Genomic DNA, 17,638 nt, shown 5'->3' with positions numbered 1-17,638 from the left:
TGCCAATATCCCTTGAGAACCAAGGTTCTTTATTGTTATTCACTTTGCCTTTAATCCTGCCAGGAACATACAAACTCTGCACTCTCAAAACTTCTCCAGTGTTCCCCTACACACACTTTTGTCACCTGTCCTAACTTGTTTTCTAATAGGAGATCTAATATTGCATCCTCTCTGGTTGGTATCTCTGTATAATGATTTCAAAAACTTTCCTGAACACATTTTACAAACTCTAATCCGTCTAGACCTTAAACAGTATGGGAATCCCAATCAATATGTGGAAAACTGTCTAGACCTTTAACAGTATGGGAGTGCCAATCAATATGTGGAAAACTGTCTAGACCTTTAACAGTATGGGAGTGCCAATCAATATGTGGAAAACTGTCTAGACCTTTAACAGTATGGGAGTGCCAATCAATATGCCAGTGATGTAGCTGCAGGAGCAGTATTATTACAAAAGGATGATGATGGTGTTGACCATCCTGTGGCTTACTTTTTGAAGAAATTCAATGAGCATCAAAGGAATTATTCCACCATAGAGTAAGAATTGTTGTCACTTATCTTGGCTTTGCAGCATTTTGATATTTATGTTTGCCCAGCTCAGAAACCACGTGGTTTAAACAGATCATAATCTATTGGTGCTTTTGAGTAATGTGAAGGACAAAAACAGACAGTTGTCAAATTGGAGTTTGAATCTGCAGAAATATGATATTATGAAAACTCATATTAAAGGCAAAGATAATGTAATTGCCTTTACAGATGTTAAGCTTGCAATGTATTTTAAGAGTGGTGTGGAATTTATTTTTATGTACTTGCTTCTGTGATGTGTTGTATTAGTCTGTACTATGCTATATGATAACCATACATGTATTGTTTCACATACTGTAGTTTGCAGTAAAAATTTTGCTCTTTTAGATCAAAGTTTTCATTTTTCAGGGGGATGAGTTATGAGCCTGCAGTTGTTTACTGAGACTGTTTTTTTAAGAGCGCCTGAGAGAGGCGGGGCTATGACGTCAGTCACAGGCTGACACTGCTGACTGTGCACTTAAACAGAGAAAGGGAGGGAGAGTAAGAGAGACTGAGGAAGTCGGTAGCTTCAGTTTGTCGCATCTGAGGCTTGGAACTCTCGTATGTCCACAAGGGTGGGTTTGATCATCAGCACGCAGTGCATAACAGATAAGTGATTGTCACCACGGTTGCAGTGCCAATTTTTTAGGTGCTGGCGCTGTACGAGGGGTGATTGATAAGTTCGCGGCCTAAGGTTATACAGCTCTCATTACATGCTCGTGCAGTTCAACTGTGATTATGCAGAAAGTTTGAAGTTAATAACTTTTGTGGTATTTCTGTTTCAGATGATTGAAAATTGATAGGTTTTCTAAAATTGTCTACCTCCCCCTTAGGCCATGAACTTATCAGTCACCCTATTTGCATACCTGCTCATTTCATGTACTGGGCAACTTCCTTGCCCCATTCATGTAATGAGCAAGTACACAAATACTCAAATTGGGTGTGACATGTATATATATACACGCACACACACACACACACACACACACACACACACACACACACACACACACACACACATTTCAGTGTATAACTGGTACAATAAAATATATAATACTTAATAATATGACAAAGTATTGCATGGTTGCACTCACTAATTACTGTATCATAAAATATAATTATCAAGGAAGTAAAGAAAAAGATGGTAATTGTGCACTTCACCAATTTAAAAGTAATTACATACTTACCAAGTACCACCAATGAGAAGTTTCACAATAATTTCCGCAAAGGGTCAGGCGTAATATGTGTTTGGGGATCTGAAGCAACTCTTGTCCTGGTGTCGTCTGCTGATCTGTGGTACCGCAGCCATGAAGTGACATACAGCTCAGGATTCCACTGAACTAGAGGAGGTCCGTGTAGCTTAACAAATATAAGCACTGATACATGATCTATGAGAACTCTTGTGCGTGTTCTTGTTATTATCAAGTTCATGTGACTGAATCCCCTGTCACACTCAGCAGAACTAATAGGAATAATGTGAACAACTCAGTAATGGGCTTAAATCTTGGTGGATGTGGCATCCACAATCCTCCTCATAATCTCTGAAGGCATTTATTACAGAGGAAGAAGACTTATACCTCTTACAGAGAGATGATATTGCAGCTTCTCCATAATTAGGCAGTGTATCAGCAGGCCTGTTATCTTTATCAAGGACACACATTTCATTTAGCAGGGATTTGTACATACTTTGAGGTTTAGAAGTTTGAGAACCTGTCAAGGATGTTGCTGTGAACATACAGTGCTGCAAATTGTTTATAAGACTACTAAGAAACTGTAGATGATTAATGGAGACAATTTTGTTGTTGTTTGTTAAGGTAATATCTCCAAACTTCTCATTTTCAACTTCCTCTTGAGCTTCTAGAGTTTTTGTACCAGGTTCCTCTTTCAGACCATGCAGTGATCTTATACTCCGTTAGATCAGTTTGTCTGCATAAACAATCATAGTAGTGCATTTCTGTAAACTCTCTGACAGTAAACCAAATTCATGCAACACGTCATACATTAGAGCTAAGTCCAATAGAAACTGTTCTGAAGAGAGTCTTTTCCACAGACCTTCATAGGTTTTTCTGTCACTCTCAGATCTTGTTTCATCCTTCATTGCTTTTTCAAAATGAAAACACAGTGCTTCATAATTTTGCCACACTGCTGAAACTGTTCAAAACGAGCTAACTACCCACCTGGTGCCCAGAACATGGCCTATTTTGCAAATTTGTTGTTCTAGTTGAGAGGCACATTCAAAGAGTTCCTTTTGATTCAGAGGTGATCTATTGTAAACAGAATACAATTTGTCTATAAATGATTGAAAATGATTTATTCCATGAACTTCTCTCACCAAATCACCTACTGCGAGTTCTAATCTGTGATTAAGACAGTGCCAAATTATCATATCAGGGTAATGTTCCTTGAGAATTGTAGCAACACCAGAGTTGACACCAAGCATTATGCTTGCCCCATCACTGGCAAATGCTACAAGGTTCTGTTTCAAGTAAGAGTCATCAAACCCACTGTTATTGAGACAGTTCAATAGATGCCTAGTAATAGTTTCAGCTTTCTGATCAGGCAGTTCAATTAGATCTAAAAACATAAAACTGGGATCATCTTCCTTATCACTCATATATCAAATAAACTATTAGGGCGGTCTTAATGCTCAGGCTTGTTGATTCATCAATGGGTACAGAAAGTTTGCCATTTATCTGCTTGATATGCTGGCAAATTTTCTTTTTCATATTAATGGCTGTGTGATCAATTATCTCTAGCAGTAGTGAGGGAATGCAGTTCAATTCCAATGTCAATACCATTAATTTTTTGAAGTTCCAATAAGCCAAAGTGACCAGTGTTTGGTCTGTCATTCTGAGCTAAGTAATATGCAGAGATGAAAAATTGAACAAGTTGCCTTTAGATGCGAAGCATTCATGGTGTCACATAATTTTCCAAGAGCATCTTCACTAGCTGTATTTTCAACACTTAGAGCAGCAGTACGAGCTCTTGATAGTTTGTGATCAACAATTTTTTTTCTGAAAGACTTCAAAAGTGTACTTGGATAAGCTCCATAATAGGATACTTAGTACATCTGCCATTCATTTGACATCCTCAAACCCTTAGAAGTGAAGTGTCAGATTGCTTTTGTTCACAGTTGCTCATACTTTACACCCAAGTTTATCATCCTTGAAGTCTAACCAGGGATAGGTTTCCTTCTTCCACATTTCTTCAGTCCAAACATCTGAACAGGGATACAAGCCTAAATTCGAAGGACCATTACTTTCAGAGCTGCATTTGGACCCGGTTAGAAAATTTCAACTGGTGATGAAATTTTAAGGGAATTGGGGGACATAAGAAATGATTCTCTGATTCTGGTAAATAGCGAGTTAAAATTAAGTACCAGCTTGTGTATGCTCTGTTCTGTGAAAAGTTACAGGGACTGTCCTTGATTGAAAATGCTGCTTTCAGTTTGTTTAGGTTAACAACTCACAGCTGTCCCTTTGAGAGTGTTCTGTGGGCTGTGTTCACATAGGTTGCCTACATCATTCCCCACGATGTCACATCACTGATCTATGTTCCCACCTTTATCTATTCAAGTTTTACTGATAAGGCAAGATCTTGTCTGCAATTAAAACCCATGATTTAGTGTACTCTCTTATCTAATTAATTAAATTTTGCTGTAACTGACTTGGTGGGAATATTCATGAAACTGACTGTTCTTTGTTTCGCCAGTTCTATAAATTGCCATGTTTCTGAGTGTTAGACAGAAAACTCATTGCAAACCGCCAGGGAGAGAGAGAGAGAGATAGTCTGTCTTCCTGATGATCAGCTCCGAGTCCTTTCTCGCTGGCTGAGTTCGAACAAATTAATGGGTGAAAGGTTAAATAAAGGCTTGAGTGTGGTGTAGTTACTTGGTCCGGCAAATTTAAGTTTACACTAGAAGCAGGCGAAACACAGCTTTTGTCACCTTTATTTTTATCAGTCTCTTGTACGTTATTCTTGTTACACTCCTCAGCTTGTTTACAAAAGAAAGAGGTTAACATTGTTTGCTTAGAAGCCATAGGGTTGTTAATGAGAAAAAATTACTTTGTATTAGCGAGTAATCCACGGACCACCACAAATGTAGCCTTACTAATACGACTGAGGCAGAGCAGACCGCGTTTAGTAGTGTTCCTAAGCAGGTATAAAAATAACAGAAATAAAACAAATAAGCTTTTTACACTTTTAGTCACCTAAATTGGAACAAAGTAATCAATTATGAAAAAAGAACGTCTATTGCTAAAGCCACGAATATTGCTGAATATTAGTATGAAAAGTGGTAGGTTGGCAACTCTGCCTCATACCGTTTCTCTCGCAGAAATGGTTAGACAGTAGGTGTACCTGAGAGTGTCGATACTCACAATATCCTCACACATCGGGTGTTACATGGTTAGACCAATACAGATCCTGTTTAGTCTTTAAATATATAAAAAGTTAAAGAAGCTTGAATCTTTACATAAATTATTATTGTATCTATACGAATAAAAAATATGATATTTTGGAAGTGACAAATGTTAACAGGGCAGGACAGCAACCATTTGGGAGGTTTGGAAATGCATTTCATCTCGTTCATTGCCTCACTAAATTACTCTTTTTCCTATCAACACAAAGATGAAAAGAGCCTCTTTCCAATCAGCTGTAGTTGGTGAAGCTAGGCCAAGGGGTTGATCCGCTATTAATGACAGCTGAAATGTCGTAAAACTACAAGTGTTTGTAGCTTATAGCCTAGAATTTTTTTTCCATTTGGCTTGTAAAAAAAAACTAAATTCACTTTATCCAGGTGTAGAAGAGGATTTTGGATGATTACCTTGAATATTTAACCAAAGTCAGGGCGAAGATAAGCAAGCAGTGAATTTCTTTTCCATTATTTTTGACTTTTAACCTTAGGTTTCAATGTTCATTCCTTGCTTAATATAGCTCCTACCTGGAATCCAATGATACCCATTGGAAAGAGCGGAATAATGCTCACACTTGTGAACAGTAATCTCTCGGCTGGAGAGAGACTGAGGATCTGTGAAATGGCGGGAGGCTACAGCAGGGTATGCTGGGAAAACAACAGGTCGAGCGAAGACGAGTTTCACAAATATCTAAATAAAAAACAGTCACAGTTCAAGGATTTCACCAAAAACAATCAAATATCCTATCCTAATGTTATTAGTGGTATTTTCCCCACCAGCCACCAACCCCTTTCCCCAACCCCCGCTTCCGTAAAATTCCCTCTATTTAATATGTGGCCGCTGTTAAATTCCCTGTGGTGAACTAGATATACCTGTCTGACTGCTCCTGTGGCTCCTCCCAAGACCCTGCTGACTACCCCTGTGGCTCCTCCCACAGACCCCTGTATAAAGGCGACTGTGGCCTGCTGCTCTCCCTCATTTTCCCCAGGATGTAGTGTTGTTCTTCAGTCAATAAAAGCCGATATCTCACTTCCTAAGTCTCGGCGTGAGTTATTGATGGTGCATCAATTTTATTGACTGAAAGTTACAACATGGAAACCGCTTTACGCCCAGAACGCCTAGACTTGGACCCCCGAGACCCTGGAGCAGCTCTTGCCTTTGAACACTGGCTGGTGTGCTTCCAATCGTACTTAGAGGAGGTTCGTGCCACCGACTCGGCTGTTCGGCTCAAACTTCTCTTCTCGAGGGTCGCCCCAAAAGTTTATTCGTTCATCAGGGACATATCCACCTACGAGGAGGCGCTTGCCGCCCTCCGAAGACAGTACCTGCGGCCAGTAAATCCAGTTTATGCACGGCACCGCTTGGCCACGCGAAAACAGCGGCCTACGGAGTCGACTGCTGAATTTCTTCGCGAGTTACTGATACTCGCGCGGGCCTGTGACTGCAAAGCGCTCACTGCGGAACAGCATAAGGAACTCTTGGTCCGAGACGCTTTTGTGACTGGGGTTCGGTCAGTGTGTATCCGCCAGCGGCTGCTGGAAAAAGCTGATCTTACCTTACGCTCCGCGATAGAGACGGCCGATTCGATAGAGGCGACTCGCCCCGTTCAACGCTGGCTTCCGTGACCCTCGATCAAAGCGCCCCGCACCAGCTCGCAAGGTCGATGATGGACATCCTGGTGGAGGGGCACAGGACTAGCTGCCTGTTTGACACGGGCAGCACTGAGAGTTTTATTGACCCGGCCACAGTGAAACGCTGTGGACTCGTGACACGGCCGGTACGTCACAGGATCACCTTGGCTTCTGGGTCGCATTCCACAGACATCCGGGTGGGTTGTGTAGCGACATTGGTGGTGCAGGGCACAGAATATCGGAACTTTGCGTTCCTGGTCATGCCTCGGCTGTGCGCACCTGTGCTATTGGGGCTGGACTTCCAGAGCCATCTCGAAAGTGTGACTATGGCATATGACGGGCCCCTCCCACCACTCACTGTCAGGAATCCTCAGTTTGGTGGGACTTCGCCATATACTCCGTTACCACACGCACATACACCCCGAACCCCGCATCCCGCCCAGCACCATGTCGATAGCTGTGCTGCTGACACTATTTGCAACCTCTCCACCCTCAAGATCCCTCCCCCATCGCTGTTCACCAACCTGACCCCCGACTGTAAACCTGTGGCAACTAAAAGTCGGAGGTACAGTGCGGGGGACAGGGACTTTATTCATTCAGAGGTGCAGCGGCTGCTCAGGGAGGGGATCATTGAGCCAAGCACGAGCCCATGGCGGTCCCAGGTGGTCGTTGTTCGGACTGGGCAGAAAAATAGGATGGTTGTGGACTACAGCCAGACCATCAATAGATTCACGCAGCTTGACGCGTACCCCCTACCCCGCATCGCGGATATGGTCAACCAGATAGCTCAGTACAAGGTGTACTCGACAATTGATCTGAAATCCGCTTATCACCAGCTCCCCATCCGCCCAGAGGACCGCCCCTACACCGCCTTCGAGGCGGGTGGCAGGCTCTATCACTTTCTGCGCGTCCCGTTTGGTGTCACAAATGGGGTCTCGGTCTTCCAGAGGGAGATGGACCGGATGGTGGACCAGTACAAACTGACGGCCACATTTCCCTATCTAGATAACATCACCATCTGTGGTCGCGACTGGTCGGACCATGACGCCAACCTCCAACGTTTTTTCCAGGTGGCCGATGCTTTGAACCTCACTTATAACAAGGACAAGTGTGTGTTCAGAACCACACGGCTCGCTATCCTTGGGTATGTCGTGGAGAACGGGGTCATTGGCCCTGACCCCGACCGTATGCGCCCCCTGTTAGAACTCCCTCTTCCCACTACTCTCAAGGCCCTCCGGCGGTGCCTGGGTTTTTTTTCCTATTACGCCCAATGTGTTCCCCATTACGCAGACAAGGCCCGCCCCCTGGTCAAGTCTACCACCTTTCCCCTCTCTGCCGAGGCCCGCGCGGCCTTCAGCTGCATTAAAGGGGACATTGCCAAAGCAACGATGCATGCGGTTGACGAGACCATTCCCTTCCAAGTAGAGAGTGACGCCTCTGACGTCGCGCTGGCTGCTACCCTCAATCAGGAAGGCAGGCCAGTGGCGTTTTTTTCTCGTACCCTTCAAGGCTCTGAACTTCGGCACTCCACGGTGGAGAAAGAAGCCCAAGCCATAGTGGAAGCTATTCGGCACTGGAGGCACTATCTCGCCGGCAGAAGGTTCACCTTGCTGACCGACCAGCGCTCGGTTGCGTTCATGTTCAGCAGCCAACAGCGGGGCAAAATCAAAAATGATAAAATTTTGCGATGGAGAATGGAACTCTCCACCTATACTTACGATATCCTGTACCGGCCTGGCAGGCTCAATGAACCGTCTGATGCCCTATCCCGGGGACCGTGTGCTAGTGCCCAGCTCGACCAGCTGTATGCCCTTCATGCCCAACTTTGCCACCCGGGGGTCACCCGGTTTTATCACTTCATTAAAGCCCGGAACCTGCCGTACTCCCTGGAGGACATCAGGACGATGACCAGGGACTGCCAGATCTGCGCTGAGTGCAAACCGCACTTCTACCGTCCTGACACTGCGCAGCTTGTCAAGGCCACCCGCCCTTTTGAGCGACTGAGTATTGACTTTAAGGGCCCCCTTCCCTCCACCGACCGCAATGTCTACTTTCTCAGTATTATTGACGAGTACTCGCGATTCCCCTTTGCCGTTCCCTGCCCCGACACTACTACCACGTCGGTCATCAAAGTCCTGCGCCAGCTCTTCACACTGTTCGGATATCCCTGCTATGTCCACAGTGATAGAGGGTCCTCCTTTATGAGTGACGAGTTGCGCCGGTTCCTGCTTGCTAGGGGCATAGCTACTAGTCGCACCACGAGTTATAATCCCCGGGGGAATGGCCAGGTGGAGAGGGAGAATGCCACAGTGTGGAAGGCCATACTTTTAGCCCTTAAGTCACAAGGGTTGCCGGTCTCCCGATGGCAGGAGGTCCTCCCTGAGGCACTCCACTCTATCCGCTCCCTGTTGTGTACGTCCACTAATGCCACCCCTCACGAACGCTTATTCTCTTTTCCCAGGAAGTCTGTCACTGGGACCACCCTGCCAGTTTGGCTGACGTCCCCGGGGCCAGTGCTGCTGCGTAAACATGCGAGGAGTAATAAGTACTCACCACTGGTCGAGAAGGTTCACCTCCTGCATGCTAATCCCCAGTATGCCTACGTGGTCTTGCCTGATGGGCGGGAGGACACGGTCTCTGTCCGCGACCTGGCGCCCGCCGGGGCAGCAGACCACTACCCCGAGCAGTCCACGGTAACTATGCACCCTGTACCCGAGGTGACTCCGCACGCACCGTGCCCCACACAGACTCCGTATGCGTCTGTTCCAGGGCCCTCGCTCACACGCGAGGGGTCCCTGACACCTCCTGTTGGGACAGAATTAACCCACTCTCCGCCTTCGGAGCACACACCACCTCCGGCACCTGTGCCGTCATCACCTCCGGCTCCTGTGCAATTGCAGCCGGAGCTACGTAGATCGCAGCGAACGATTCGACCACCTGATCGACTTAACCTGTAAATATGCTTGGGAATTTTTTTAAACAAAGGGGGGGTGAATGTGGTGAACTAGATATACCTGTCTGACTGCTCCTGTGGCTCCTCCCAAGACCCTGCTGACTACCCCTGTGGCTCCTCCCACAGACCCCTGTATAAAGGCGACTGTGGCCTGCTGCTCTCCCTCATTTTCCCCAGGATGTAGTGTTGTTCTTCAGTCAATAAAAGCCGATATCTTACTTCCTAAGTCTCGGCGTGAGTTATTGATGGTGCATCATTCCCTGCTTGTTTATTTTGACTTTTTTTTTTACAGAGGTGTCGGAGCGGCGCTCCGGTGAGCTCTGGCAGCACTGCACCCCTGTCACATCGTATAATCCTCAGGAGTGGATTTTTGAGATATCCTACAGGACCACTTGTGTGTTAACCCTTGCTTGGGTATGTTGTGTGGTAACCACACGAAGATGATATTCCTGTGACAGGTTGCTTTTGGTGATAATTCGTATGTGGATTTGGAAAGACTTGACGAACAAGATCTTCAGTGACTATTACCTTGTTTACCTACGTGGGAACTGCGGACAACTTCGTACTTACCTTCTCTCTTCATTACAACGTGGATTACAAATACCTCTCTCCCATCATTTATTACCTGAATGACGGAACTTTCCTACTTTACCATTTCAGGACTCTAAGCCTTGTTCTCCCAAGCTCAATAGTTTGGGAGCCATATTTATACACATATATACACATAGCGCTGTTAACTTTAGTTTATCTTGGTTAAGTTACTATTTTATAAGCGGTTATTAATAAAGCTAGTGGTTTTAACATTAAAACCTGACTCAGTGTGAAATCTCTTGCTGCTGGTTTGTTTCTAAAACATTACATTTCATAATAGTAAGAACCCAAAAGTCCCCCCCCCAGTTCCCCTGCCTCCCATGCATAAACGGCAGTGAGCAACAACCCCCCCCCCCCCTTTTATTGTAACATTCAAAGTGATTGTCGATTGTCAAAGTGTGTCTAACGGCCACGTAAGTGTATGTGACTGACACTAGTTAGAAACTGTTTGGCAGCAGTGTCCTGCTTCAGTTAAGCAGCATAGATTAAGGGAATACCAGTTATTTTCTCGATTAGTTTTTGTTCTTTAACAGTTGCTGCAAGTAAGTGGCTGCCCTGATGAACTGATGGCCCCGTTAACCAGAATCCACTGTATACCACATCTACTGTGTCACCCGACTGACCCCATCCTACCTTCACGAATAGATCAGACAAATATGTTGAATTCTTACTGACAATGCTTAACCCCTGAGTGTTCTTTTCCGCAGCTCGTGTTTAGAACATTCGATAGCCAATGAAATCACTTTCTTTCTTCTGGCTAATTTTCCCAACCCGACAACATTGAGAGACTCTTCTCTCTCCCTGGGTCCCTACAACACCTTCGGCTGCCTGCTTTACTGACAGCGAACCCTCTCATGATGGACTTAGCGAATTGCTGATGGTGTGGAGAGGAGTTACGTGGAATGACAGGATTCCACATTGATGCGGGCCATCCGTTGATGCCCCAGGTGCTGTCCTAAAGAAAACTCTGGGAGAATTTCTGACATGAAATTATTTTGTTACATAAGTGTCTCTATCCAATGGAGTGAATTCCTTGCGCATTGTACGAAGGGTGATTGATAAGTTCATGGCCTAAGGTAGAAGGATTCAATTTTAGAAAACCTAGCACATTTATTTTTCAACATAGTCTCCTCCTACATTTACACACTTAGTCCAGCGGTCGTGAAGCATATGGATCTTGGACCTCCAGAAAGTGTCCACAGATGGGTGCTTGATAAGTTTGTGGCCTAAGGCAGAGGAAGATGGGTTATACAGCTCTCATTACATGCACATGCAGGTCAACTCTTTGTGATTATTCAGAAAGTTTTAAGTTAATAACTCATCTCCTTCTACCTTAGGCCACAAACTTATCAATCACCCCGGTGATATTAATGTCAAACTTTCTGAATCTCAGGGAATATTGAACACACATTTTGTTAATAAATTTATTTTGAACGATCCCGTGTCACCCAATTCTACCCATGTGACGTATGAACCTACTAACCCATTCATCATATTTCACCCTGCAGTTTGAAAGGAGAAGCTAAAGTCAGATGTATCAGTATTACAGTGGAGTAAAGGGAATTACAGAGGTATGAGAGAGTGGAGGTGGCCCAGGTTGATTGAAAGGGGACACCAGCAGAGATATCGGCATTACAACAATGGCTGGAAAGGAGGTGCTGGCATTGGAGAGGGCTCAGAGGTAGTTCATGAAAACTTGGTGAAGGGGTATTCTTTGGCCTCTTTATTGGGAGCTCCTCTTCCTTTTTTGTTTCTTAAGATCGGTAGCTGAGATTTTAACCCTATTATTAAACATACATTAAGAATTTGTTTTCAATTTTGTAGATCCTTTGACTTTAATAACTTTGTTCTTTCTAGTAAAATCCATCTTAATTTTTTTTAAACCTTCAATTTTTGATCAGACCTTTTCAATTTAGAAAACCGGATGAATAGTAACTATTTTAGATTTGTTCATTGTTAATTGTCTAATGTCTTTCTCTCAGTTAGTGGATAAATATGACCTATCTAATGTACACTTCTTTAGATATTTACAAATTAGGAATTTTCTACACAATTTACTGCCAGAGTTTCCCTTGGCTTTTTCACCCAATATTATTGATACCCTTTTTCAGGTCAAACCATTTCAAAAAGGACTGATAGCTATAATTTATAAATGGTTATTGAATTTGCATATGTTATCTAAATGATAAAATTAAATCTGCGTGGGAATTGGAGTTTCAAAAGTCACTTTCAGATAATCAATAGGATAAATTTTTCATTTGGTAAATACTTCTTCAACTTGTGCCCGTCCTTCCTTGATACAGTACAAGGTAGTGAATCGGGCACGTAGGTCAAAGGAAAAATTAGCCCATATTTTTTCTAATATTAATCTTATTTGTGATAGATGTAATATTGAGGTGGCTACTTTAACACATATGTTCTGGTCTTGCATCGTTAGATAAGTTTTGGAAAGAAGTCTTTAAAACTTTATCAAAGGTTCTGAATTTGGATCTACAACCAAATTTACTTACAGCAATTTTTGGGATTATTCCATCAGAAGCAGGAGATATTTCTGTTTTTCCTGTGTTACATTCAATGGATGATAGCTTTTACAACTTTATTGGCAAGGAGAGCCATTTTGCTTAAATGGAAGGATTCTAATCCACCTAGTTATTTATTGGCTTACCTCCATTACGTCCTGTTTAAGTTTAGAGAAAATAAGAAGTCAGACATTTGATATATACTCTAAACTTAACAAAACTTGGCGACCTTTTTATTCAATATTTTCATATGCTCTGACTTATGGCCCTTCTAGTTACCTTTTTGAAGTTTTGGATTTCATCAGAAAGTGTTTCCTTGTTTTTTTTTGCTTTCACTCTCAGTTTGAGCTGCCCAGTTCTTCTTTCTTTTTTTTTTTGTTTTTATTTGTGTTTTGGGTTTTTTTCCTGTACATTTCAATTTATAAAAGTTTCTTTATATTTTTTTCTTTTATGGATAATAGGAGAATCAATTGCCTTTCTCTTTATTATACACCAGTAGATTAATACTTTGTTTGATCTTGATAATGTTTATTTTTCCTTTTATTCGAACTGTTATTGATATAGATATTTGTGATAATTCTCCTCTTGTTTATTCTTGTTTATATATATGTAGTTTTTATTTAACTAATAAAAAGATTGATAAAGAAAGAAAGTTCATGAAAAAGATTCCTGGAATGAAAGGCCTATCATTTGAGGAGCATTTGATGCTCCTTGGTCTGTGCTTGCTGGAAATTAGAAGAGTGAGGAGGGACCTCATTGAAACCTATCGAATGTTGAAAGGCTTCAGTAGAGTGGATGTGGAGAGGATGTTTCCTGTGGTGAAGTCTAGGACTAGAGGGCACTGCCTCAGAATAGATGGACGTCCATTTAGAATAGAGATGAGGAGGAATTTCTTTAGCCAGAAGGTGGTGAATCTCTGGAATTTGTTGCCACAGGTAACTGTGCAGGCCAGGTCACTGGGTGCATTTAAGGGAGAGTTTGATAAGTCAGGACGTGAAAAGGTTATGAGGGAGAAGACCAGAGAATGGGGTTGAGAGTGAAATAGATCAGCCATGATGAAATGCTGAAGCAGACTTGTTGGGCTCGAAGGGTCGAATGGTCTACTTCTGCACCTATTGTCTATTGTCTAATTCCCCTATGTTTTATGGCCTTTGGAATGTGGGAGGAAACAGAGCACCTGGAGGAGAAACTCGTTACTGGAATTTGAACCAGTGTGATTCTAACCACTAAGCTACCATTCTGCCCTTTAGTACGTGTGTGTGTGTGTTAGGTCGCACACAACCCGTTGTGTTAACTTCATTCTGTCTGAGAGTCTGCTGCTGTAAAATCCGGTGGTACCCCGTGGTGATTCTGTCATTAAACACAGATGATCACTCTACAGTCAGTCTGCTGTGTTCAGAGCCCAGTCTAGCGTAGGGGCTGAGGGAAGGGGGTCGAGCAGTTATTTAGGGACTTGTTAGGGGTGGTCTACCATCTCTGAGCTGAATTCTCTTACTCTCCCACATACCCTTCTGCCCTTCCCTCCCTGAGTGCCCTGCTCCCCTTCTCACCTCCTCAGTTGCTTCGTTCCCCCAACCCTACTCTCTACACTCCCCATATCTCAGCTACAACTTCTACATGTTCTTCATCTTGCTCTTCCCTCTCTACATTCTTCTTTCGCAAGTGACTGTCTTCAAACAGGGGGACTCTGTCCATCAGGCTTAGACACTGAAGGGCTCTTGCACCACTGTCATCTGCCACCCAGTAGGAGAGCACAACAGACCATAAACTCACTGGGACCAGCTACGCTTCTCCTGGCAGTCTCAGTTCCTGAGCGTCGGCATCTTGGACGATCTATCTTGAGCTCAACAAGCTGAGGCAGTCACAAAGAAGAAACACTGGCAGCTCTACTTCAATAGGAATTTGAGAGATCACCAAAGACCCTAGCAAATTTTGCAGTTCAATGCCAGTGTCAGGTGTCTCTGTATGTCCTCTCTGTTGGCTTTCTCCAGTTTCCTTCCACAGATCAAAGATGCACCGAGTAGGTTAATCGGTCATTGTAAATTGTCCCGTGCATAGGTTAGGGTTAAATCAGGGTTGTCGTGGATTCCGGTCAAAGGGCCACAGGGGCCTATTCCATGCAGTGTGTCGAAATAAAATAAAGAAATAAATAGATAACCGCAGATGTAGAGTGGAGAGCATTCTGCCTGGCTGCAAAGCCGCCCAGTATGGAGGCTCCAATGCGCAGGATCACAAGAGGCTGCAGAGGGTCGTAGACTCGGCCAGCTCCATCATGGGCACAATCCTCCCCACCATCGAGGACATCTTCAAGAGTTAATACCTCAGAAAAACTGCAAACAATTGGTCACCATCCAGGATATTGCCCTCCTCTTATTACTACCTTCGGCGAGGAGGTACAGGTTCCTGAAGAAACAGACTCAATGATTGAAGAATGGCTTTGTCCCCACCGCCATTGGATTTCCAAGTGGTCTTTGGCCCCAAGAACAATGTTGTGACTGACTGAAACTAAATATAAATGCTTTTATTCAGGGGATCTTTGGGGGAGGGAGTGAGTCCAGAACAATCTCACTGTTTTATATTTTCTCAGTACAAAGATAACAATGCATGATTAAATACATTGTGGTTCGAAGGGCCTGTTCCTCTGCTGTGCTGGTCTATACAGTCTGGTCATGGCACTGTAGGAAGGATGCTGGAGAGGGTGCAGAAGACATTTACTGGGATGCTGCCTGGTTTAGAGGGCATGTGCTATCGTGAGAGGCTGGATGAACTTGGGTTGTTTTCTTTGGCGTGGTGGAGGCTGAGGGGAGATCTGAGAATGGTCTATGAGATTATACAGTAGTGTAGACAGGGAGTACAATATCTGTTTCCCAGGGTAGAAAGCTCTAATACCTGAGGGCATGCATTGAAGGTAAGAGGGAGTAGGTTCAAAGGGGGATGTGAGGGGTTAAGTTTTTTACTCAGAGAATGGTGTTTGCCTGGAATGTGCTGCCTGGTATGGTGGTAGAGGCAAATACTCAGGTAAGAGGACTTTAAGAGACATTTGGCAAGGCACATTAATGTGAGGAAGGTGGAGGGATATGGACATTGTGTAGGTTGGGGGGTCTTAAATGTACATTTTTGCTGGTTCAGCACAACATTGAGGGCCGTAGGGGCTGTTCCTGTGCTGTATTGTTCTATGCAATATGTACAATTTCAATTGCTAGAATCACCTACTTAACTTTAGCATTTTAATGTAGTCAGGTAAATTTACAGAATTGCATATTTACCATGGTAGCACACCCCAACTTGTAGAGCCCCTTGAGGACAAACTGCAGCAGACACGCAAAAGATAACACAAGAGAATCAGCAGATGCTGGAAATCGAGACACACACGCACGCACGCACACACACACACAATGCCTGGAGGAACTCAGCCCGCCAGGCAACATCTATGAAGAGAAGTAAAGAGTCGACTTTTCTGATGAAGGGTCTCAACCCAAAATATCTACTATTTATTCCTCTCCATGGATGCTACCTGACCTGCCGAGGTCAGCCACCATTTTGTGTGCGTTATTCGAAGTGTGCCCCTTTTGTCAGTCTTGAGGGAAGGATCCATGAATATACAATACAACTAACCAGAGGGTTAAATGACATAAAAAGATCTCTTCTGACCTGCACATTAAGTGACAGGGATGCATCTTTAACAATGTGCTAATACTAGGAACATTCATCTATTGTATCCACAAGACAGTCTGGAAATGCTGGAAATCTTGAGGAAGGGGCACAAAATATCTCTCTTCTCTCTTTATTCCATTTCACATCCTGTCCCTCTCTCTTCTTCCCCTCTGATACTCTCTCTCCATTCCCCTTCAACTCTCACAACTCTCCCTCCCTCCCCACATTTTCTCTCCTCACTCACTCCCCTCCCTCTGCTTACCCCTTCAGACTCTCCCATTATCTCCTCAACCCCTCCTTTCCTATACTCACTCAGCTTTTCCTCCTCACTCTTTCGTCCTCTCCCTCCCCCTTCCCCCTCCTCTTTCCCAATGGGAAATGGGAAGGTATGCTGATCCTGAGATACCCAGTTGTCAAGATTCTCCTCTCGGCCATACCAGTGTGGTCCAAAGGAAAGCTTATGAAGCAATACATTTGGCACCAGTTTGGCTGAAGGATGTTCAATGATGTCCAACTGCCTTAGGGGCGCCACTCGGGAATTGCTGTCTGGGTTTACTCCCTTAGCCTTCGCCTCTCCCAAGGCAAGCTACTTAGCTGGGGATCTGGTTCACGAGTACCAGGGCGTGTCCACAGGCCGGTGGGCCAGACCTCCTACCCATCCTCCGTAGTTCAGCTTGAGTCCAAAAGGAGTTCAGATTCCATTTGTCGCCAGCGAGGAGGCAGTACATGGAGCTTGCTGTTGGAGAAGCTATGCATTGGCAGGGAGAGTCTTACACACTCGGCTGCCCTTTTCACAATACTGCTAGCCAGTGGTGGAAGCTGAAAGTGAGAGCAACGAGCACTACCCACAAGACACAATGCAACAACCATCGTGACGCAACACACACAATAGTTAAATGAGTAGTACAAAAAAGTAGTGAAGTAGTGTTCATGGGTTCAATATCTATTCAGAACTCTGTGGGCTGAGGGGAAGAAGCTGTTCCTGAATCGTTGAATATGTGTTTTCAGGCTCCTGTACCTCCTCCCTGATGGTAGCAATAAGAGGCCATATCCTGGGTGATGGGGATCCTAAATGATGGATGTTGCCTTTTTGAGGCATCGCTTCTCGAAGATGTCCTGGGTGGTGTGGAGGCTAGGTCACATGATGAAGTTAACTGAGTTCACAACATTCCCTCTGCCTCTCCTCCTTTACCCCTTCTCCTCTCCCTCTTCTCCCCCCACCCATTCCTCTCCCACTCCTTATCTCCCTCATTACCCTCCCTGCCATTGAGGACATTTTTCAAAAAACTGTGTCTGAAGAACGTGGCATCG

At 44.2% G+C, this 17,638-nt stretch overlaps 1 protein-coding gene across 1 annotated transcript in view; it reads left to right on the top strand.

Moving 5' to 3' along the window:
- The window catches only part of LOC140716089 (uncharacterized), a 49,806-nt gene extending 39,457 nt beyond the window's left edge, over positions 1–10,349 (top strand). Inside the window, exon 9 of the mRNA XM_073028791.1 lies at positions 9,856–10,349. The gene's annotated coding sequence lies outside the window, so the exon portion shown is untranslated. The remainder of the gene's footprint in view (positions 1–9,855) is intronic.
- Positions 10,350–17,638: the final 7,289 nt, after the last annotated feature.

This window comes from Hemitrygon akajei, chromosome 24 (assembly GCF_048418815.1).
Source record: "Hemitrygon akajei chromosome 24, sHemAka1.3, whole genome shotgun sequence".
NCBI classification, from domain to species: domain Eukaryota; kingdom Metazoa; phylum Chordata; class Chondrichthyes; order Myliobatiformes; family Dasyatidae; genus Hemitrygon; species Hemitrygon akajei.
Note: the sequence above shows the minus strand (reverse complement) of the source record. Positions and strands in the feature narration are given on the sequence as shown.